A 25,115-nucleotide genomic window follows, 5' to 3' on the forward strand; every position below is an offset into this window, starting at 1 on the left:
AAAGGAAGCTGAATGTCCCAGGGAATTGTGGGATTGGCAGAGACCTCATTCACCATTTGCTATAGATAGTTCACCATGTATGTTATTGAATGTCAGTTTTAACCTGGGAACTTGAGAAGAAGTCATGAAAGAAGTCTTCTACTTGTATGGGGCAGTAGTATCAGAGATATTGAGAACATAGAGATCCCTTCAGATGTGCTACGGTTCTGGAGTTAGACCTTTTCATCTATTGGACCCAGTCAGTCAGTCAAGTGTCACCAAGAATTTATTAGTCATTATGCACCTGGCACTGTCTTAAGTGCTAGGGATACAATGAAAGACAGAAACCCAGGCCTTTCTCAAGTACCTCACATTTTCCCCTGAAGCCTCACAAGTTTCTCTCAGGAGAGTTCATGTCAGGTTGCAAAACTCACAAGTGCAGACTACACTGGGATCACAAAATTCCAGACAAGGAGAAGCAGAGCCTTCTTTGCTAAGAAAAACAAGAGAATTCCTCAGGGAGATTAAAAGACATTGACTCTGCCTCAGCCCAGTTACTGAGCCCATTGAATATGAACAATGATTTAGTAAAGTGGCAGGGTACAAAATAAACCTACAAAAAACATTAAGCATTCCTATGCAGTACTAACAAAGTCCAAAAAGAAACACAAAAAGAAAAATTCCATTAAAAAGTACAAAATACTTAAATATCTGGGTGTTAACCTGCCAAGATATTTGCAAAATTTATGCATATGAAGCACAAAATACTTTTTACACATGTAGAGGAAGACAACTGAAGAGGTATTTAGTGTACATGGATGGCCATGCAATTGCGATAAAAATGAAAATACTATAGATTTAATGTTATAACAACCAAATTGCAGAACTATATCAAACTGAAAATACATTTGGAAAGACAAATGATCTAGAATCCCGATGAAAATATTGGGGGAAAACATAGGAATGAATTGGGGCATATGTAGTAATACCAGACCTCAAGCTCTTTTGTAAAATAGTAATTATAAAAATTATTCGATTATGGTTGAAATTAGAAAATTAGAAATTAGAAAACATAAGCATATTTAGTCTAAATAAATATAAATCAGATGCAATAAAAAAGAATCATAGGTCTGTGTGTGAAAACCCTAAGAGCAAAACACCTGGTGCAGGGGATCCCTGTTTCATAAGAACTGGTATGCACATTGGAAAGCAGTTTGGCCTGAATTAGATGTAGGCCAGTATCTTACACCATGTACCACTTAATATTCTACTACATCTGTGATGTCATTGATTCAGAAGCTCCTTCCAATAGTGCAGATGACAAGTAATGTCTGCCTATCTTGTTTCATTCTTGTCCTTGTCCTCCAATTAATTTCCCATTGAAAACTACTAAATGAGTTTATTACTTCTCTAATATTTTTTGCACATAATATGGTGACTTACTTAGAGAATCCTAGGAAGTCAACTAAAAATTAATCTGAGCAAGTAATAACTTCAGTTAAATTTTCTATATAAAACATAAACCAAAGAAATCATCTACAGTTTTGCTTATTGCTTTTAAAATCCAACAGGAAGAGCTACAGAAATTCTACTTAATATAACTACAGGCAATTTAAAGTACTTGGGAGTCCTGTGTTTGTCCTTTGTTCTCCAAGAGGACCATGACATCAAGATGATATCATGACTTGCAGTTGACTTGGATTTGAGAGAGAGAGAGCTGTGCATGGTCACCAGACTCACTTTCTCCTCCAGAACCATCTTGTTCCAGTGTCATGATATTCTTCTGGAGTACTGGAGATAGGCCAGGATGCAATGTATGACCCTGGCCATTTTAGGCTAAGGTATTATCAGATTCTCACTTTGAGTGAGATACACCCATTCAAACAATAGGCCTCTTTAAGTAGTTACTCAAGGGATGACCCCTTTTAATAAAAAAGAAAAAAATTAAACTGGGAGGGGAAGACTTAAGTTTCCTGGGTTAAAGAGAAAGAGTTACAGTTTAGTATTTAGATTCACTATGAGCTAGTTGGGTGGGACCTGTTGTCCAATCTATGAGCTCTCCAGTGAATTGGGCTTAAGGCTTAATTTTTGATCAAGAAATCAAACCAGTAATCCCAAAGGCCAAAAAGATTTTGGTCATAGAAGAAAGAGACAGGTAGAGGAGAGGAGATGAGAAGAGAAGAGAAGAGAGGAGAGGAGAGGACACGAGAGAAGTGGAAAGGAGAGGAGAGGAATCTATCTGCCAAGACGCACAGGAACTGTATGGCTTGAATGACAAAACACTCATCACACAAATAAAGTTAGATTTAAATAATTGGAGAAATATTAGTTGCTCACCAAAAGGCTATGCCAATATAACAAAAACTGCATGATTTAGTCATTTACTTATTTAGTGCCATACCAATAAAAGTACTTAAGAATTTCATGACAGTTGGAAAATAATAACAAAATTCACTTGCAGGAGCAAAAGGTCAAGAATATCTTGAGAAATAATGGAAATAAAGGGTAAGTAAGGGAACCTAACAGTACCAGATATTAAACCAAAGTAGAAAGTTGTAATTGTCAAAATAATTTGGTAGTGGGTAAGAGTGAGGCTGATTAGTGGAACAGATTATGTACACAATGTACGTGGTTGGTTCAGCACAGTCATTTAATGTTTAATAAACCTCCAAATCTCAGCTATTGGGAGAAGAACTTATTATTTGAGAAAAAATTTCTGGGAAAACTACCGTAGACTAACTTAGATCAACATCTTACACTATACATTAGATAAATTAAAATGGGGACATGATTTAGTCAAAAGGATGCTATCATAAGCAGCTTAGTGGAACACAGAACTTGGCAGATTCACAAATGGGGAAAAAGCAAGAAATATGGAGATTCACAGGAGATAAAATGGATAATTTTGGTTACATAAAATTCAAACATTTTATTCAGAAATAAAACCATTGCAGCTAAAATGAAAAGAATAGTAGAAAACTGGGAAAAATTCTTTGCAACACATTTCTCTAAAAAAAATGTCTTATATTGAAAATATATAGGGAACTGACTAAACTTTACAGGAATAGGAGCCATTCCCCAATTCATAAATGGTCAAATAACCATTAAAGGACAAGAGGCAGTTTTCAGAGGAAGAAATCCAAACTATCAGTAACCATATGACAAATGCTATAAATTAGAGAAATGCAAATTGGAACAATTCTGTGGTAGCAGTTCACAGCCATTAGATTGGGTAAGAAGAAAAAAAGAAATAGCAAAGGTTAGAGGGAATATGGACAAATAGATGAAATAATTTACTGTTGGAGGAGCTTGTGAAGTAGTGCACCTGTTCTTGAAAGTAATTTGGAACTCTTCCGCAAATGTTCCTTTGCTCCAGTCATACCATTATTCCCCTAAAGATTAAGGAAAGACCAATAGGATTTCATTGTAAGATGCATGTATATATGTATACACACACACACACATATATATATATACAAATATGTATGCATTCATATATATGTACATATATACATACGCATGAAGAAAAATTGTGAGAAAGCATTGGAAACTGAGGAGATTCCTATCAATTGAAGAGAGACTAACCCAATTGTGGTATATCAACGTGATAGAATTTTTTTTTTGCTATAAGAAATGATGAAGGGAATTTTTCAGAAAAGCTTAGTAAGGCTTTTATGAATGATACAAAGTGAAGTGAGCAAAATCAGGAGAACAATTTATTCAGTAACAATAATATAATAAAAAGAATCAACTTGAAATGATGCGGTAACTCTGCTTAATACAATGACCAAATACAACTCCAAGAATTCATGGTGAAACCTTCTATCGTCCAATAAGAGAATTGATCATCTCAGAATGCAGAGTGAAGCATATTTTCTTCTCTCTTTTTCTTTTTAAAAATATTTTTGGATATAACTAATGTAGAGATTTGTTTTGCACAGGTGCATATATAATATGTATACAGAGACAGAGACACACATACACTATAAAAATGTTAAGTGTTTTCTTTATTGTTTCTTACAAAAGAGTGGAGAAAGGGAAGAAGAAAGAGAGAATTTGAACCTTAAAATTTAATTTTAAAGTGGGGACAGTCAACTTTTGAGGGGCTGTGGGAAGAAAGGTTCCATAATACACTGTTGATGGAGGTGTGAATTGTCCCTACCATTCCAGATACCAGTTTAGAATTAGAAAAGTAAAGTGATTATGTACTGTTAAGACCCTTTGGTTAGTTAATTCCAAGATCTAGATATGCCAAAATATTAATAGAAGCAGGTTTTGTTGTGGCCAAGTAACTGGAAATCAAATGGGTGCCTATTGAGTAATGACTGTGAAACTGGTGTATGATTTAGATATAAAAGATTACATCACAAAGAAATTAGAGGAACAAGGAGGAAGTTACCTTTCAAATCTGTGGATAGGGTAAAATCTTATGACCAAACAAGGGATAGGGCAGACGAGAAAAGATTACCTGAACAAATTTTAATCACAAGAAATGAAAACTTTTTTTCCACAAAGAAAATCTAGGTTGCTAAGATTGCAGTGGAAATTGGTTAGTGATGAAAACTATCCTGTTACCAAATGTCTGGGAAGACTTATTTTCAAGATGCATTAGGAATTGATTCAGATTTGTAAGCATGTGACCATTTCCCCAATTGATAAATTTTCGAGGCTACTGAATCAGTTTTCAGTGGAAGAAATCCAGTCTATCAAGAGCTATGTGACAAAATGTTCCATAATCATTAATAAAGATACTTAAATGAAAAGAACTCCTACTTTCCACCTCACAACCATCAGATGGTGAAGGGTGATAAAAAGGAAAATGACAATTTCTGGAGAATTTGAGGGCAAACAAGCACATAACTACATTGTTTGGGGAGCTTTGAATTGGTCCAAGTAATCTGGAAAATGATTTGGAACAATGTTCCCAAAGTCACTAAACTTTGAGCAATTAGACTTGCACCCCAAAGAAATCAAAGAAAGAGGAAATGATTACAGAAGCATTTAGTAAGAAACAACTGGAAATTAAAGAGGTATCAGTAGAGAGGAAGGACTAAACAAATTGTGAAGTATATAGTGGAAATTATGAAAGATAAGTGGAGCTAAGATGGTAGAGTGGCAGCATAGACCTACAGGAACTCTTCTTCTAAGGCTATAAAAATACCTATAGAAAATGCCTCTAAAGAAATTCTACAGCAGCAGAAACCACAAGGTGACAGAGTGAAATAGATTTCCAGTCCAAGACAACCTGGAAGCCTCACAGAAGGCTCTGTCACAACTGGCTTGCAGCAGAACACAGCCCAGCATGGGTCATGCTGACCCAGACAGTCCTGGAGCAGGCTTCACAGTTCTCAATCATGGGCAGCTACTGTGGGTTTTCAGATTTCTCAACTCACAAATGCCAAAGACAGTTTCAAATGTTAGTGAGAAAGGTCTTTCACCTGGGTAAGAGGAAGTTGAAGTGGAGGGCCAGCCTCATCCCCAGGCCCAGGGTGGCAACAGACATTGCTGCATGAGAAACTGCCTCTGAAACTCTCAGCCTATAGACCCTGGGAGAATCAAGCTGCTGATCTGGGTCTCAGTCCGGATTGGTGGTACTGGGTGGAGGAGGAGCGCTGGCATGGTGGAGCTGATGGTAGCTGTGGAGATGGAATCCTACCTGCAGTTCCAGGGCAGAAAAGAGCGCTTGTGGTTGCTCACAAACCAGAGTACAGGCCAGGGGACTAGTAAACACCTATCCCTTGATTATTCCATCTTGGAGGAACTGAGAACTTATAGATTCCTTGAGATATCTTGGAGAACAGCTACACAAAACCTCTGAAGCTTGCGGTAGTATATCCTCCACTTGACAAAGGGCTCAAAAGCTAAGTAATTGACTGGGAAAATCCCCCAAAAGGGGAAAAATAATACTATGGAAGGTTACTTTCTTGGTGAAAAGCTATTTTCTTCCATTCTTTTGGAGGAGGAAGATCAAAACATACAACCAGAGGAAGAACAAAGCATACAACTGGAGAAAGATAGCAAGGTCAAGGCTCCTACATCCAAGAGCTTCCAAAAAAATATGAAATGATCTCAGGTCATGGAAGAGCTCAAAAAGCACTTTGAAAATCAAATAAGAAAGGTGGAAGAAAAACTGGGAAGAGAAATGAGAGCAATGCAAGAAAATCATGAAAAACCAGTCAACAGCTTGCTAAAAGGGACCCCAAAAATGCTGAAGAAAAGTAACACCTTTAAAAATAGACTAACCAAAATGGCAAAAGAGGTCCCAAAAGCCAATGAAGAGAAGAATACCTTAAAAAGCTGAAATATCCAAATGGAAAAGGAGGTCCAAATGCTCAATGAAGAAAATAGTTCTTTAAAATTAGAATGGAATAGAATCTGGAAGCTAATGACCTTATGAGAAATCAAGAAATTATAAAACAAAACCAAAAGAATGAAGAAATAGAAGACAATGTGAAATATATCATTGGAAAAACAACTGACCTGAAAAATAGATTCAAGAGAGATAATTTAAACATTATTAGTCTAACTGAAAATCATGATAGAAAAAAAAGGAGCCTAGACATCATCTTCTAAGAAATTAAGGAAAACTTCCCTTATATTCTTGAATCATATAGTAAAATAGACATTAAAAGAAATCACCTATCATCTTCTGAGAGACATCCCAAAAAGAAACCTTCTAGGAATATTGAAGTCAAGTTCCAGAGTTCCCAGGTCAAGAAGAAAATATTACAAGCAGCTAGAAAGAAGCAACTCAAATACTGTGGAAATACAATCAGGATAACAGAAGATCTAGTAGCTTCTACACTAAGGGATTGGAGTGCTTGTAATATGATATTCCAGGGGTCAAAGGAGGTAGGATTAAAACCAAGAATCACCTGCAGAGGAAAACTGAGTATAATACCTCAGGGGAAAAATGGAATTTTAATGAAATAGAGGACTTCCAAGCATTCTTGTTGAAAAGACTTTCAAATACAAGAATTAAGAAAAGCATGAAAACATAAAGAGGAAAAAGAAGCCATAAGAAACTCATTAAAGTTGAACTATTTACATTCCTACATGGAAAATGATATTTGTAACTCATGAGACCCTTTTCAGTATTAGGATAGTAAGAGGGAATATACACACACCTATATATACATATGTGTTCATGTGTATGTATGTGTGTAGGTGTGCATGGGTATGAATGTATGTGTATATTATATATGTGTATGTAAGTATATGTATATATGTGTATGTCTATGTATATATACATAGAGGGCATGGGGCAAGCTGAATATGAAGGGAAAATGCCTAAAAAATAAAATTTACTGTTGAGTGGAATGTATTAGGAATAAGAGAAAGGGAGAGGTACAACATAGCAAATCATCTCACATGAAACAGGCAAGAAATAGCTTTTACAATGAAGGAGAAGTGGGGAGATGAAAGGGAATAAGTGAGCCTTACTCTCATGGGATTTGGCAAAAGGAGCAAATAACACACATTCAACTGGGTATGGAAATCTATTCTACCCTGCAGGAAAGCAAGAAGGAAGGAGGTAGGAGAGGGAAGATAAAAGAAAGGACAGCAAATTGGGGAAAGGGATAATCAGAAGCAAACACTATTGTGGCGTGATAGATCAAGGGAGAGAATGGAATTGATGGAGGGCAGGTAAGAACAGAGGGAAGTATAGCTGTCTTGCAACACAACTGTAATGGAAGTGTTTTGCATGGCTACACATGTATGACCTGTATCTAATTGCTTGCTTCCTCAATGAGGGAGGGTGAGGGAGAAAATAAGGAACTCAAAGCTTTAAAAATGAGTGTAAAAACTGTTTCTGTATGCACCTGGGAAATAAGATGTACAGGCAATGGGGTATAGAAATTGTTTTTGTCATACAGAAAAATAGAGGGGAGGGGGAAGGGAGAAGGGGGGGATAGAGGGGAGGGCAGGCTGGAAAAAGGGGTGAATGGGGTACATGCTGTTTTTGGGTGGGGTTGGGAGAGATGGGGAGAAAATTTGGAATTCAAGTTCTTGTGGAAATCAATGTTGACAATCAAAGAAATTAAAGAAGGAAATGATGAAAAAAAGGTTGAAGAGCTTAGAGAAAACCTAGAAATCTGTAAAGTAAGTGAACAGAACCAGGAAAATAGTTTATACCATAATATCAAAATTGTAAAAATGAGCATTTTTGAAAAACTAAAGGACTCTGAAGAATGCAAGGATCAACTGTTATTGCAAAGAACTTCTGACAAAGGATTCTACCTCATTACAGAGGCATTAGAGATATATAGTGATGAGGGAGTCAAACATTTTTGGACTTGGCCAGTGCCAGCACTGCTTATGCCTAAATGCACATGTATATATACACACATAAGTGTACGTGTTTATACATGATGACATGAGCTTTATTTTTTCTTTTTAAAAAATGGAGCAGGAGTGGCAAGAAGAGAAAATAAATATTTGTTAGCTAAAAATAAAATAAAATAAAATACCCCTTCCCAAGCTGTGACAAGAATGCAACAGAATGTCATTGTGTGACAAGAAAGGAATATAATTAATTCAGAAAACCCCAGGCAAGATTTTCATCAAGTGATACACTGTGAAATAATTAGAGATGAAAAGACAGTGTGTAGAATGATGACAAGAAGGTAAACACAAAGACCATTAAGAGGACACTAAACTCTGGGAAACTGAGTGACCAACAATGATCCCAGAAAGCACAGAATTAAACATATACCTCTTTCCACTAGGGCAGAGAGGTAGAACATTACCAGAGCAGAATGGTGTATATGTTGTATTCATTGTTAAATATAGTTACTGGATGGGGTACTTTTTCTTAATTGTTTTTCTTCATTAAAAGAAATGTTTTGATTTGGAAGGGTTAATATTTGTAGAAGTGACTACCATGTAAAACAAAAGACATTCATGAAGCAGTAAAAAATAAAGATGGTGGAGGAGTGGGACCAAGATGGTGAAGAGGAGTTATGGTGTGTGACATGAGAATTGGAAAAAATGTACAAAGATACTTGAATGCAAGAAACTGTCAACCCTGGAAGTCATGCATGGGGGTCAGGGCATCTGATCAATCTTTGCCAGCGTTTTTCCTCCTGTCAGCCTGATTTTCATAGCCAAAGAAAATGGTGGAAATCATGAGACACCTTGGTACAATGGGTTCTAATACTGGCCCTGGCAAGCACTTTGAGTCCTGGCACATTACTTCCTGTCACTGGGCTTGAATATGTGCCCCCCCCCCCAAACCTATCCACTCATTTTGCTATTTTCCAGTTCAGTTGTGAGATCAGGATGAACAAGGGATTGGGTAGAATACTCATAAAGGGAAGGGGGCCTCTCAAAATCGGCCTGCCTTTATAAACTTGTGTATTTAGAGCAGACTGTCAAATTCTGGTTATTTTTTAGTTCTGTGCTTGTATCACAGATTGTAACCTAAACCTTAGACTGTCAATCATACTGATGGTCAAATAAAGGAATGTGGTTGACTCTGACTTGTTTATTCCCACCAGGATCTGGACAAATTGGTCTTAGGGTGAGTTTATTGAGGGATGGTCAGATTCTATGTCTGTTAACAGAAAAGAAGGATACCACAAGGTTTCCATCAGTCAGTGACCAGGCTAGCCCTCAGGGCTACTGCAGGGTCCACAACTCCTCTTCCCTGCATTAATATCCTCCCCTTACTCTTACATGCTTTGTGATATCTGAACATTGGTTTCACCATGCTTTGGTTGGAATCTGTGTTAATGAGATGATATGGAAACCTGTGTGACTGAAAGGAAACAAACAAAAGAAAACTGTGTGATGGTATATGAGTGTGTGTGTGTGTGTGTGTGTGTGTGTGTGTGTGTGTGTGTGTGTATGTACAGAGCCATGCCAGTAAACTCCTAAGCAGAACATTTCTTTCCAGGAGTCTAGATAGAGATTTCTGTCTCTGGGGTTCACTGTCATTCCCAGTAGGGGAGTGAAAAGGTCAAAGCAAATGTCCCTGAACACTAGTCCTCTTCCCACTTAGTAAAGCCAGGTAAGACTTAACTACCCAGTTTGGTTACAAATTATGCAGTAGAGATGCGGCCTGAGCTTCTTACAGTCTGTGTTAGCGTCTAAACTGCCGAGCTCCCAATCACGTTTCCAGTTCTCAACACTTGGAGTGAGGAGATGTCCTCTCTGTCTCCTAGTTGTGATTCTTACTGACCCTCCTCTGAGGCGCTGGGAAACTGAAGCTCCACCTTAAGCTCCTCACTCACCAATTGCTCCTCAGTTGATTCACAACCAACTTAGCCCTAGGCAGAGTAGGCTGGCTTCCATGAAGAGAGATTTGCCATGCTCTGTCACTGCTCCAAAGTGACCCTCTGTGACCCCTGACAATATTGATCTCTCCCTTCTCCTTGACTCTTTTCTTTCCCTATATTTCTGTGGCTCTGCTCTCTCCTGGTTCTTCTTCACACTGTCTGGTCAATCCTCATTTGTCTCCTTTACTGAATCTTGATCCATGTTACACACACTAAGTCTGGGGGTCCTGTGAGGCTCTGGCCCTGACCCTCTTCTCTTTTCTTTTCTCTCTACCCTATATCACTTGTGGATCTCATCATCTCCCATGGATTCCATTTTCATCGCAGTGGAGATGACTCTCAGATCTATTGATGCAGCCCTAACCTCTCTCCTGACTTCGTTTCTCATCCCCAACTCCCTCCTAATATTTTCTAATTGGTTTTCCCATAGCTCTCTTAAATTCAAAATACCCCAAACTGAACTCATTACCTTCACTGTCCACTACCTCCCTCCACTCTCCTCTTTGCCTAATTTCCCTATTACTATCAAGTGGACCATAATCCTCACAATCCTACAGGCCTGCATATTACATGTCAACCTTGACTCCTCTCTGTCTCTCACTCCACTCCCCCTATAAAATTCATTATCAAATTCTATCCTTTTGGTGTTCTTAGCATCTGTTTTTATACTTCTCCATCTCTCTTCTGTCACTGCCACCATCCTGGTACATCCTTTCATTACTTCACAGATGGACTATTACAGGAGTCTGCCAGTTGGTCTCATTTCTCCCTACCCCAGTCCAACATCCATTGAAAGCTAATCTTCCTAGAGGGCAGGTCTGGCCAAATCACCCCTCCCCCATTCCATTAACTCCTTGCCTCCCTGTTACCCCCATTATCAAAGAGAATCTCCTCTGCTTTGCTTTTAAGGCTCTTCTTAGTTTGGACCTTTCTTAACTTTCCAGTCTTTCTATATCTTACTCTCTTTTATGTATTCTGTGATCCAGTGACCCTGCCCTCCTTACTAATGTTCAGACACTCCCCTCCATCTCCTGGCTCTGGGCATTTGCACTTCCTGTCCTCCATGCCTGGAATGCTCTCTTTCCTCATCTCTACCTCATGAATTTCTGGGCTTCCTTCTAGTCTCAGAGAAATTCCAACCTTCCATAAGTAGCCCTTCAGAACCTTCCTTATTCTTTAATGTCTTTCCTCTGAGATTATCAGATTTTGCCCCCTAAACATATATTATTTGTACATTGTGGTGTCCATGTTGTTTTCTCCATTAGATTGTGAGCTCCTTGAGATCAGGGACTGTTTTTTCCCCTTTCTTTTTGTCCCTAATGCTTGGCACATAATAGGTGCTTAATAAATTCTTGGTTATATAACTTGCCTTGAGGCAAGTGGGACAGTATCCAAAGTTCCCACATTAGTGGTGAATATGCTAATGGTTAATCATTTCCTTCTCGAGTGAGCAAATTTTGAAACAAACTTGAACTCTGTTGGAGGGGACACAAGGTATATCTCTAATACTTCAGGATTTTCTTGATCTTGCTTTCCCTCTCAACAGTAGGGATGGGAATGTTCAAAGAGTACAGAACAAGATGGAAGAAGAGGGAGAAAGGAAGTCAAAAACAGTGTTAGGTGACAAGACTAGGTCCTGAAACCATTACACTGTTTGAAAGGTTGACCTTATCCTGGATCTCATCTCAAAACATCCTGGCCAATACAATACAAGCCAAACATTAGAAAATCAATAATATTGCTGTTTGCACACATTTATTCCACTAGATAATTGGCCTTCTGGGCTTCAGGAATTCAGTAGCTATTTGACATGACTCTTCACAATAATATCCCTGTTTCCCATTCTCAAATCTGAATTGACAAGTGTCTGTATAGGGTTAGAATGGGGAATCACCAGGAGCTCAGTTTGCTTATCTATGAAATTTAAGCAATAATATTTGTATTACCTTCTTTACAGAGTTGTTGTAGGGAATATACTCTGAAAATATTTTTTCCTTCCCTCATTTTTCTTTTTAAATTTTATGTTTTTACAATAATTTCTTATTAATGTCTTCTGCTACATTCATCTCTCCAGTATCCTTTTCATTCCTCTCCCAGATAGACATCCCATATAACAACATTCTTCTAAAGAGGACAAACTTCAGTACAAACGATTTGTATATTGAAAAACTCTGAAAACATGTACAATGTATAACACTTGTGGACCTCCTACCACCATGAAGATGCATTGGGGTTATTACTTGTCATTACTTTTCATTAGAGTTATGGATTATATTTGTAAATTTGTTATATTAACCTTTGATTTTTTGATATTCAGTTGTTCTTTTCATTTACATGGTGGTTGATACTGTATATATTCTTTTTTTTTAAAAATATTTTTAAAAATTTATTTTCAGTTTTCTACATTCACTTTTTTTTTATTTAGCTTTTAACATTTATTTTCACAAAATTTTGGGTTACAAATTTTTTCCCCTTTTATCCCCTCCCCCCCCAAACCCAAGCATTCTAATTGCCCCTGTGACCAATCTGCTCTCCCCTCTATCCTCCCTCCCTGCTCTTGTCTCCGTCTTCTCTTTTGTCCTGTAGGGCCAGATAGCTTTCTTGACCCCTTAACCTGTATTTCTTATTTCCCAGTGGTAAGAACATTACATTTGATCCTAACACTTTGAGTTCCAACATCTTTAGCTCCCTCCCTCTCCACCCCTTCCCCTTGGAAGACAAGCAATTCAATATAGGCCAAATCTGTGTAGTTTTGCAAATGATTTCCATACTAGTTGTATCGTATAGGACTAACTATATTTCCCTCCATCCTATCCTGTCCCCCATTACTTCTATTCTCTTATGATCCTTTCCCTCCCCATGAGTGTCGACCTCGGATTGCATTGTCCTCCCCATGCCCTCCCCTCCATCCTCCCCCCCACCCTGCTTGTGCCCCTGTCCCCCACTCTCCTGTATTATGAGATAGGTTTTCCTATCAAAATGAGTGTGCATTTTATTCTTTCCTTTAGTGGAATGTGATGGAATAGACCTCATGTTTTTCTCTTGCCTCCCCTCTTTATCCCTCCACTAATAAGTCTTTTGCTTGCCTCTTTTATGAGAGATAATTTGCCCCATTCAACTTCTCCCTTTCTCCTCCCAATATTTCTCTCTCACTGCTTGATTTCATTTTTTTTTTAAGATATGATCCCATCCTCTTCAATTCACTCTGTGCACTCTGTCTCTATGTATGTGTGCGTGTGTGCATGTGTGTGTGTGTGTACTCCCACCCAGTACCCAGATACTGAAATGTTTCAAGAGTTCCAAATATTGTCTTTCCATGTAGGAATGTAAACAGTTCAACTTTAGTAAGTCCCTTATGACTTCTCTTTGCTGTTCACCTTTTCATGGTTCTCCTCATTCTTGTGTTAGAAAGTCAAATTTTCTTTCTAGCTCTGGTCTTTTCATCAAGAAAATTTGAAAATCCTCTATTTCATTGAAAGACCATTTTTTCTCCTGAAGTATTATATTCAGTTTTGCTGGGTAGGTGATTCTTGGTTTTAGTCCTAGTTCCTTTGACTTCTGGAATATCCTATTCCATTCCCTTCGATCCCTTGATGTAGAGGGTGCTAGAGCTTGTGTTATCCTGATTGTATTTCCACAATACTTGAATTGTTTCTTTCTAGCTGCTTGCAATATTTTCTCTTTCACCTGGGAATTCTGGAATTTGGCCACAATGCTCCTAGGAGTTTCTCTTTTTGGATCTCTTTCATGCGGTGTTCTGCGGATTCCTTGAATACTTATTTTGCCCTCTGGTTCTAGAATCTCAGGGCAGTTTTCCTTGATAATTTCATGGAAGATGATGTCTAGGCTCTTCTCTTGATCATGGTTTTCAGGTAGTCCCAGAATTTTTACATTGTCTCTCCTGATTCTATTTTCCAGGTCAGTTGTTTTTCCAATAAGATATTTCACATTATCTTCCATTTTTCCAATCTTCTCGCTATGTTCTGTGATATCTGTCTTTCTCATAAAGTCCTTAGCGTCCATCTGTACCATTCCAGTTTTGAAAGATCTATTTTCTTCAGTGAGCTTTTGAATCTCCTTTTCCATTTGGCTAATTCTGCTTTTAAAAGCATTCTTCTCCTCATTGGCCCCTTGCACCTCCCTTGCCAACTGAGTTAGGCTAGTTCTCAAGGTGCCAATTTCTTCAAGATTTTTTTGGTTCTCCTTTAGCAGGAAGCTGATCTGCTTTTCATGCTTCTCCCTCATTCCTCTCATTTCTCTTCCCAGTCTTTCCTCCACCTCTCTAACTTGATTTTCAAAATTCCTCTTGAGCTCTTCCATGGCCCGAGCCCATTGGGTGGGCTGGGACACAGAATCCTCGATTTCTGTGTCTTTACCTGATGGCAAGCATTGTTCCCCCCCATCAGAAAGGAAGGGAGGAGGTGTCTTTTCTCCAAGAAAGTACCCTTTAATAGTTTTATCTCTTTTCCCTTTTCTTGGCATTCTCCCCAGTCAGTGACCTGACCTCTGTCAGTGACCTGACCTCTGAATGTTCTCCTCACACCCTCCTCACCTCCTGGTCCTCCCAGCCAGCGTTTGGGAACTGAGATTCAAATGCTGCTTCCCGCCTTAGGATTTTTGGCGGAGGCAGGGCTGCTATTCAGTGTGAGAATTAAGCTCAGGTGCTGGGGGGGCGGGGCAGGGCAGGGCACCTCTCTGGCTCAGTTCCCTCTGGGGGTTTATGCACAGACCTTCCACAATGGATCCAGGCTCCCGCCCGTTTGGGGAGCCCCTGTCTGCAGCCGCCTCTCAGCTTCTATCTCCCGGGGGGGCCCGAGCCATGGGGGCACCCCACTCCCCTCTCGACCCGCCGAAGAGACTCTCTCACCGACCCTCGTCAGTCACCTGTTGGTGCGGGGGCCCGTGCCACCGCTGAAGATCCCGCCTCCGGAGCCCTCTCAGATCTGTGCCTCTCGGAGCTGTGGCCGCCGCCGCCACAGGTCTGGGTTGGGCTCCGCGTCTGCAGCGCGACGGACCTTTTGCGAGAGGTTTGCAGGTCCCTCTGTGGGTGGAGGGACCCGCGTGGCCGCTGGAGATCCCGTCCCCGTAGCCCTCTCGGATCTTTTCCTCACGGTGTCGCTGCCGCGGTATGGCTGCCCTCTGCTCCCCGTCCCGGCGCCCAATCCACGGCGCGAAGCACCCCCCGCGAGAGGTTTGGAGGTCTCTCTGGAACAGAAATCTCCCTCGCTCCAATATTCCGTGGTTTCTGGGTGCAGAATTCGCCCTGGTTTGGTCCCCTCTAGGCGTTCTGTGGTTTGTGGGTTTGGAGCTATGTGTATGTGCGTCTTTCTACTTCGCCATCTTGGCTCTGCCCCTGAGTTAGCCTCTTTTACTTGGTTCCTTGGAATATGGGACATTCTCCTTCTCTTGCTCACTTCTGCTGCATCCAGAGTGAACAGTAAGAGGGAAAGCATTTCCTTCTCCTGTCCTTCTTTTTATATCCCCTCAGAAAAATGGGGCTGGAGCTGTTTGTTTCAGATTCTTTTTCATTTGTCTTTCAAAAAGATCAAATCATAATGATCTTGGAGTCAGGATTCCAGGTGTTATGTTGCAGCCACCTTGATAGAGCATCTCAGAGAAGTCGGGGTATCTAGGACTGGGACTTGGTGGAGTGAGGTTGGTCTCATCTTCGTTACTTGGAATTGGGGTCTACAAGAATTAAGCTAAACTATAAACTTTCTCCCCTTCTCCTTTCTATAATATGAGGTAGTCTCAAGTGGGAGGGTAGAATTATGCCTTCCATATGTTGAGGGAATTAGTTTGTATAATGGTAATGTAATAATGCCTTTTGAAGATATAATTCCTCTGAAACATCTAATTTGTCTGGGTAAATGGAACTTGGATGCAAGGGACCTCTTTCCCCAACACTTCCCCACTGTATTGAGAGGGTGAATGAAGATCACAGTTTTACTTCAGCATAGGTGTCATGAACTGAATTGTAAGAGTGGAAAGACTTTCATCCCTCACTGTCCTTCTTAGAAAAATGGGATTGGGGAAGGTGTTTTTTTCTGTTCTTTGCCATTTGTCCTACATGGTTTTAAGTATTAGAAACGATCCTGACTGAAATTGGGAGTTTGAGCCATAATGATCCTAGAGCCAAGATTCCAGATATGATGTTGCAGCCAACCAATTCAGCAGCCAATCCAGGAAAGGCCAGAGTGCCTGAGACTGAGCCCAAAATGTGTATGGGACTTGAATCTTGCAACAAATCTCCATAGAAATGGAGGTAAGTTATATATCTAATCTCATTTGCTTGCATAGCATCTGAGGTGGTACAGAGCGGAAGGGTGTGTGTGTGTGTGTGTGTGTGTGTGTGTGTGTGTGTGTGTGTGTGTGTGTGTGTGTGTGTGTGTGAAGATTATACTCTTCATGTTGGAGCAGCATGTCTGAATATATGTGATTATATCATTTGAGATAAATATTTCTTCATAAATGCAGTTTAAGTCTTGGTGGCTAAATAATACTGGGATTCAGGGGACCCCTATATACTTGGGGGAAGACTGAGTTCCAAATGGGTTGAGCCACTTGCAGAGAGCCTGGTATCCCTAACCCTCTTAAAGGTCCTGGAGAACCCTCGTGGAAAGGTCAAATGTAACATACCTGGTGTTTAGGCAGTGAGGGTCAGGGTAGTCTATGTTATATCAAAATGCCTTTAATTCCCTCGGTTCCACCTGAAGTTTCAGGATTTCTCGAAACCATTCCTTGTCTTCTTATTCCTCCCTCCCATCCCCCCTCTTCTTCTTCTTCTTCTTCTTCTTCTTCTTCTTCTTCTTCTTCTTCTTCTTCTTCTTCTCTCTCTGTCTCTCTCTCTGTCTCTGTCTCTGTCTCTCTCTGTCTCTCTGTCTCTCTGTCTCTCTGTCTCTGTCTCTGTCTCTGTCTCTCTCTCTCTCTCTCTCTCTCTCTCTCTCTCTCTCTCTCTCTCTCTCTGTATATCTCTCTGAATCTCATATGACTTTGGAAGAATTGGACTAAACTAGGAACGTTGGTATCTTCTTTTTTGGTCACATATAACCATGTGGATGTGCACAGGTGTCTTTCTTCCTATTTGTTTGTACCTGTGTCTATTATATATCTGCATTTGTGTGGGTATGAAGGAATTGAGAAATTGAGGTTTCAGGCAGCATTTGAAAAGGTTGGGCAAGGACAAGGATTTGTAAAGAAATTTCACTCCCTGGATACCGGGAGCGCCCACTTGACCCTCTGTTCAAGGTTCTCCCCTCCCTGTAGTTACTTCAGTAAAGACAGACAAGTTTGATGCTCTGGTTTAATAGTTTAGATTTGTGTAAATACATTTTTACAAATTTCCTTAAAGAATTCCTTTTAAGGAATGATTCCCACAGATTCCTATCTCCTTACCTTCCACAATGGAAGGGGAAGGTAATGAAGTACATGTTCCAGTTTCTCAAAAATTATATGGAGGGTGATGGAATATCTCAGTCATTAAATTGAATATATGTGGATGAAAGGTAAATGGGAAGAGATCAGTTCCTGATGTGAACCTTAGGTAACTAGGGCCATCCTGATGAAGCCAGATCTTCTCTTTCTCTGTGACCACCCAATGTCCTGTACCACACTGAGCCCAAGGATGGGGACAAAAGCTTATAACTATTGCCAGTCATGCAGGATGGACATACTAGGGGATGAGGGACACATTCTCCTTCCCTACAGGCTCAACTGCAGAAAGGGAATAGACTCAAAACATCATTTTACACCTGGAAGGGACCTTATCTCCTTGAGATTTCTCACCCACATTCCTCTATCTCCTATCTTTTTGCCTCTGCTCTGGCCTCCTTCCATGCCTAGAAACCTCTTCCTTCTTCCCTGTCTTCCTTCTGGACTCAGTTTATATCCCTGCTCTGCATGAGGCCGTACCTGGTCTTCTCAGTTCCACATCCTTTCCAGATAATTCCTCTGGATTTTTATACACTGTTTTCTCCATGGTTTTGTTGATCATTTTAACCTTTCATTGTATCTCCAGTGCTTAGCCCAGTGCCTGATGCATGAGATGTGCTTCATGAATGATGGTTGACTGACTGACTATCCTTTAGGATTTCTGAAAGCTAGTGTTGTGCATTGTCCAACAAAGAAAAGGCTTAGCTGTCCTCATCCTAAAAATAGGTTCACCTTTTGCTTAAGTTTGGAGAATGGACTTTTTGTATTAGGGGATGGAGAAGAAGGCTACAGGCTTGAGAAAAGAACAAAGGAGAGGTTCACTCTGGGGCCTGACTTTGGATGTACTCACCTTAAATAGCTTTCATATCCTTTTTGAGATATTCAATGACTCCTAGACCTGAAAATTGATTGGTATTGTGTTAGTGGAGCTACTCATTCATGGATGAGAGAAGTTCCCAAACATTTCTCCCCAATATCCCACCTTCATGAGGATCCACTGATGCACAAAGCCCTTTATGAAAGTGATCACTGTAGATCCCCCCCCCAATCTATTAAGTAAGATGAAGAAACTGAGGTTCAAAGAAATTAAACTTCCCCAACATCACTCACCTAGTAATTGTGGAATTTGAAAACAGATTTCCTGACTCCACGTGGAGTGAATAGGCTGCCCCTTCCTCCCAACACATGCCCCAGACATAAGCCCACAAAACATCAGAAATTTCTGGATATATTGCTGCTCTACTCACAATATTAGCCAAAGACAAATGAAGAAGAGATACTGGTACATGACATAACTAGATATTCATCTTTAGTGGCAGTTTTTGGTGACTGTTGGGTAGATGAAGCTGTCTTTGGAGAGACTGTAGTGGTCTGTGAGGTCATTGTCTTTGTAACAGTGGTCTCTGCTGAATCCATTGTCTCTGCACCTGGTGTAGCAATATTCTGCCTAGCTGCAGCCAATTTTTAAATTTTGAGGTATTCAGATTCTCCCCACCTTGAGGTTAGGAGTGAAAGGCATCTGAGCAGTAGCCAGGCTGTGAAGGGTAATGAAGAGCCTCTGTCTAAGGCCTGGGTACTGGGGACCTTCTGCAGGAGGAGAGGAACTGCTTCGGTAGAGCAGCAGCCTGTTCTTTTAGGGAAAGACTTTTCTCTTTTGTTGGATAGAGGAATATAAGCACACACATCTCTAATACAGCTAGTGTGATTCCAGACCACCAGAATAAAGGGAGTCACATCAATTTTTTGGTTTCCCAGTGCATATAAAAGTTATATTTAAACTATGGGGTAGTCCATTAAGGGTGTGATAGTATTAAGGCTAAAAAATATATATGCCTTAATTAAAATTTTTTGCCTTTCACTCATTTTTCTATTGTATCTGACTTCATGACCTTTTAGGAGTTTTCTTGGCAAAATATTGGAGTGGTTTGCCATTTCCTTTTCTAGTCCATTTTACAGATGGGGAAATGGAGGCAAACAAGCTTAACTGACTTGCCTAGACTTACATAACTAGCAAGTATCTGAGGCCAGATTTGAACTCAGAAAGTTCAGCCTTCCTGACTCCAAGCCTGGCACTGTATCCATGGCTCCAATTAGTTACCCCATTACAAAAATATTTTGTTGCTAAAAATGCTAAGCATAATCTGAAACTTCAATAAGCTGTAATCTTTTATACTGATGGAAGGTCTTGCCTCCATGTTGATGGCTGCTGACTGATCAGAGTAGTGGTTGTGAAAGTTGGGATGGCTGTGGCTAATTTAAAAATTGAGATAACAATGAAGTTTGCCACAATGATTGATCTTCCTTACACTTAAAGACTTAGAGGCCTTTGTAGAGTTATTAATTGGCTTAATTTCAATATTGTTTGTCTCAAAAGCAGAGACCCAAGGAGAGGGAGAGAGATTGGAAACAGTCATAACAAACACAATATGTAGTGATTAAGCACACTGTCTTGTATGGATGGAGTTTGTGGCTCCTCAAAGCAATTAGAATAGTGACGTCCAAGATCAATGATCACAGATCAACATAAAAGATGTAATAATACTGAAGAATTTTCAAATATTGTGAAAATTACCAAAACATAGAGACCTCATGTGAGCAAATGCTGTTGGAAAAAATGGTGCCAGACAGACTTGCTTGATGCAGAGCTGCTAAAAGTCTTCAATTTGTAAAACAAAAAACAAACAAAAACAAAAAAATAACAACAAACAAAACCCAGGCACACGTGCAGAGCACACCCAAGCCAAGGGCTTCATGTCTGTATGGGAGAGGTGTGTGTGTGGTGTGAAAGTGTGAAGAAGGCCCTGTGGGATTCATTCATTGACTCATCGATTAGTTTGTAAATTCATGTACAGATTCTATAGATTGTAACCTCTACCATTTTCTATTATAATTCTTATTTACTTTAGCACTTGGGAAGATGATAATTTGAAGCCAGGGGAGAACTTTGAAGGAATTGTTGATAACTATCAAATGCTCCACCCACACCATCCCCCACAAAAAATCCTCCTTCTGTTAAGTTTTGAAAATAATGGCCAAGAAGTCATGAAAGAGGACAGTGAAACAATGCTGTCTCGGATAGTGTATTTTCTGCAACAAGAAAATTCCTATAGGAGGAGGGGAAGGAGATTCAGATGTTGGCACCTAGAATGGCTATTTCTCTCTTTGTTTCTTTTAACCTTCAGAGGCTTCCAGTCTGCCCCTTGGAGTCCCAGGCACCTAGAAACACTTCAGTGATCTTTATTGTCTCTGCCTAACATGTAGGTGAACACAAAGGATCTCTGGAGTCTGAGTCCTCTGTTACCAGCTCCTGAGACCTGAGCATCTGTCTGCTATGGCTGGGCAAGGGAAGTGATGAGCCTCGGAGCAGAGGCAGGGACCCCAGCAAGAATGCAGGAGACTGTCAGGTATTGTAAGCTCCCCTGGTCTGGGAAAGCAGGGAAACCAAGCTCTCTCCACTGCCTTTATATTCTCTATTTTTACCCTGAGGTTTAAGGTTTGGGCCCTGGACACAGCTAGAAATTCGCATGGAAGCATAAGACTGGTGCCACAGATTTAAAAAAACACATAAGTTTAACAAATGTGTCCTATCCTCCCCTAAGCTAAATTCATACCCTGACAGTCTGGATAGGCAGAATACACAGGCCTCCCAGGGAGATTGTGAGGAGGTCACTTGCTTGGTGGCTTGAGTATAGCTTCTCCTAGTGGGCATCAGTGATACTGTGCTCTTGCTGTGAGCCCTTGTTGAGTCTGTAGGAGGTGTTTCATTCTTGTTCTTTGTTAATTCCTGCATGTGATACAGTGCCTAGCACATAGTAGGTACTTAATAAATGTCTGATGATTGATGAATGAAATGATGACACATTACATTGCTGAAGTGCCTCATGGGTTATATAGTTTACCACAAGAATTTATAGGCAGGCTATGCATATAAACAAGTATTTATGGAAAATCTACTATTAAAATCCTGCTGGTAGAAAATAAAAGTATTCCCAAGTGTGAAGAAGACATTTCTCAAATTTGTATCTTGAAGATTATATTCTAACAGGAGTGAAAAGCCTTGAACATAAATAACTGAAATCAAAGATGTAATGAGATGACTGAGGTAATTAACTAGAGCTCTCCTGTCTATAGGATTCTCCCTATAACAGCCTTCTGAGGTTGGTAATGCAAGTATCACTAGTCCCACAGAAACAAAAGCAAATACACAAAGAAGGTATTTTTATATCCCAGTTACAGGCTGCACTTCCAAATTTAGGAGGGAGAAGTCTCAGACCCAGGTATGTGGATGAGAGAGAGCCTATAGAATTCTGTCTTTCACATGCATCTTTCTGCCATGAAGTCTTTCAGATGTCCAATTGCAATCCTTCCACTTCTTAATTGAGAAGTGTTTTCTCTAAATCAGGAGTTCTTTATCTGGGGCCCATAGACCCCCAGGAACCCATGGATAGATTTCATGGGACCCATGAATTTGAGTGGGAAAAATTTACCTCTTTAATTTTTAAATAGGCTTTTTTCCTTGCCTTCTTTGGTAGTCTTGTATCTTTTATTCTATACATTTAAAAGCCATATTCAGAGAAGGGGCCTATAGGTTTCTCCAGACTACCAAAGGGTCTAGGACTCTTTCATGTGATCGAAGATAGGCCTGGTCAGAGAGGGCCCTGTTAGCATTGAGGATGAATAAGAACCTGAGCACCAGAACGTATGTCATCTTATGTTTCGTCATGTTGTCTTGGAATTCTCCAGATTGTCAGAGAGTAAAGGTATGGTAATAGAAATATTTTCTTTCTTGCTTATTGTCTATTTCATTCATGTTTATTCTAGGGTTTAGAGACCCCTGTCTCTGCACCTGTGACTTTTCATCTGTCTGTCTCTGTCTCTCTCTCTGTGTGTCTCTGTCTCTGTTTCTCTCTGCTTCTGTTTCTCTATGTATTTCTCTCCTTCTCCCTCTACTTCTCATTCTTCCTCAGTTGTCTCTCTGTATCTTTTCTCTCTCTGTTTTCTGTCTCTTTTTCTTTCTTTCTTTCTCTCTCCCTATCTTATTTCTCTCTTTCCTCCTTTTTTTTTCTTTCTCTTCCTTTCTCTCTTTTTTCCCCCTCACTCTCCCTTTCTTTCTCTCTCTCTGTCTCTTTCTTTCTCTCCTTCTGTATCTATTCCTCTCTTTTTCTCTTTCTCCCTCTCTCTTTCATTGTCTGTCTCTTTCTCTCAATGTAGGTCAGCCCTATTTTGGGAGTGGGGGAAAGGGATAACATATAGAGAGTTGTCTGGAACCTGAGAGGTTAAGTGACTTTCCTAGTATTACCAGCCTGGGTCTTCCTGGCTTCCCTTTCAGAAAACTAGAGCCAGGAGAGCTCAGGCCTAGAGCTGTCTTGATCGCCTTCCTCTCACTCCACCAAGGAGAGAGCTCTTATGAAGCGGGAGGGTCCTTCTCTTCTCAGGAGCTGGCCTTGTTCCACATCTTCACCCACCTACCTTTCTCCCCTTGATGCCATTCTCTTCAAATATCTCTTTCTTTCAAGGCATGGTTTAGCAAATCTTTCACAAGGACAACTTGCACATCAAATAAACTTTTTATTTTAACATGCTTATGGGAGTAGATATACAAATGTCACACCAAGGGCCTACAGGAGACAAGGGATAATTATGTTTGTGTTTTTTGATAATAGGATTGTGTCAATATATAAATTCATAAAATGTAGCAGAGAGGAGGTTGCTATACAATCTCTCCGGCATCAGCTGAAACACACATACACACACACATACATATTTCAGTATAGAATATTGTCAATTACAATTAGATTTCAAAAAGTTAAATGCATGAAATTTAAAATCCATACCTCACTATGAAATGGAATGTAGCTCTTCAAAAAACCTTAAATTCTAAGGCTTTTTCCATTAAATGATTCTTTTCCTTTTAGAGGCTGCTGATTCCTTACAAAAGATATTAATTAAAGGCCCCCTTTAGTTCTTTAGATTGCCAGGTGGCACTGTGGACAGAATGACAGTTTTGGAGTCAGAAAGATTAATCTTCTGGAATTTAAGTTTGGTCTCCAATACTTACAAGTTGCGTGACCCTAGGCAAGTCATTTAACCTTGTTTGCCTGTTTTCTCATCTGTAAAATAAGCTGGAAAAGAAAATGGCAAACCATTTCAGTATCTATGCTAAGAAATCACCAAATGGTGTCATGAAGAGTCAGAAATATCTGAAAAATGACTGAATAACATTTCAATCTTGCTTTCTGTGAATGAGTGATTGGTCCTAGGGAAGGCTAACATGACCCCAAGAAGCCTAACTGTCCTATCCTGGAAGTGGGAGTGGACAAAATAGATCCTCTTTGGGGTCCTAGACCTTTGCTGAGGGAGGGACTGGGGAACAGGGCCATACTCACCAGCTCCCATGAGAAATGCAGCCAGGGAAGTCATGAGGAAAAGAATTGCAAACTTCATTTTGCTGAAGAAATATGGAGAGGGTTCTTGAGGAGAAGGGGGAAGTGTTGATGGAGCTGCCTATGTGCTGGGGCATTTATAAAATGCCAAAGTCCAATGCAAATTGAGAGAGGTGTGTACCCTCCTTTCTCTGTAAACTCCCTAATCCCCTCCTTTTCCTCCTCTTTAAAGTCATTTGCTAAGTCAACAAGGGTTGGATGGAGGAGACACCTAATTTTTTGGCAAGGAGGTCATGGCTGACAATTGTTATCCTTTTTATCAGGTGTCCAATGATGGCTTTGTGCACAAGTAGCATCCTGGGGAGGGCGCACTTAAGCAGCTAGACCTAAGGGCACTGGATAAGAGATACTTTCTACTCATTTTGCATTATTCTAGTAATAGGACCCTCTCCCTAGCCTCCAGAAACATTCTGCTTATTGTTCAGAAAGAGGGCTTTTGGACTTCAAATTAAACAACACCCTGACTTTAGATAGGATGATTTTCAATTCATGACAGACTAAGAAAATATTCTAAAATCTTCTAGAGAAAAAACTGATAAATAGAAGTAGTTATAATATAATTTTGCCTGAATACATACATACATATATATAATTAAGTATCCATATTTATCTATTTCTGTCCAATGTAAGCCACCTCTAGTATGTAGAGGGAGAGGAAAGAAAAAATGAAATAAAGAAAACAAATTTATATGAAAACCTTGCTTTATGTTGAAGAGTAACAATTTGTGCATAATGCATTCTCAGTTTCATATGTAATTATCTTTTTTATAATATACTATGCTCTGGAAATTTATTCCATACTTTACAAATAAAAATATTAAAAACAAAAATTAAATAAATTTAATTTTTTAAAAAAAAGTTTTCTAAGGAAGTAATGATCATGTCTGATTTCAGGGTGCTCAGCTATTCCATAGGGCTACCCCGCTAAGAGTAGTCCTAGATGTTCCCTTCAACCTTGTTCATTGGGCACAAGAAAGATTGG

The 25,115-nt window shown here is 39.8% G+C and overlaps 1 long non-coding RNA gene across 1 annotated transcript in view; it reads right to left on the bottom strand.

The window, feature by feature from the left end:
- The window catches only part of LOC140531385 (uncharacterized), a 41,581-nt gene extending 22,518 nt beyond the window's left edge, over nt 1-19,063 (bottom strand). The window contains exons 1-2 of the long non-coding RNA XR_011976337.1: nt 18,938-19,063; nt 18,541-18,588 (exon numbers count right to left, since the gene is read on the bottom strand). This is a non-coding gene — a long non-coding RNA (uncharacterized lncRNA). The remainder of the gene's footprint in view (nt 1-18,540; nt 18,589-18,937) is intronic.
- Nucleotides 19,064-25,115: the final 6,052 nt, after the last annotated feature.

Source organism: Notamacropus eugenii, chromosome 3 (assembly GCF_028372415.1).
Source record: "Notamacropus eugenii isolate mMacEug1 chromosome 3, mMacEug1.pri_v2, whole genome shotgun sequence".
Classification (NCBI taxonomy): Eukaryota; Metazoa; Chordata; class Mammalia; order Diprotodontia; family Macropodidae; genus Notamacropus; species Notamacropus eugenii.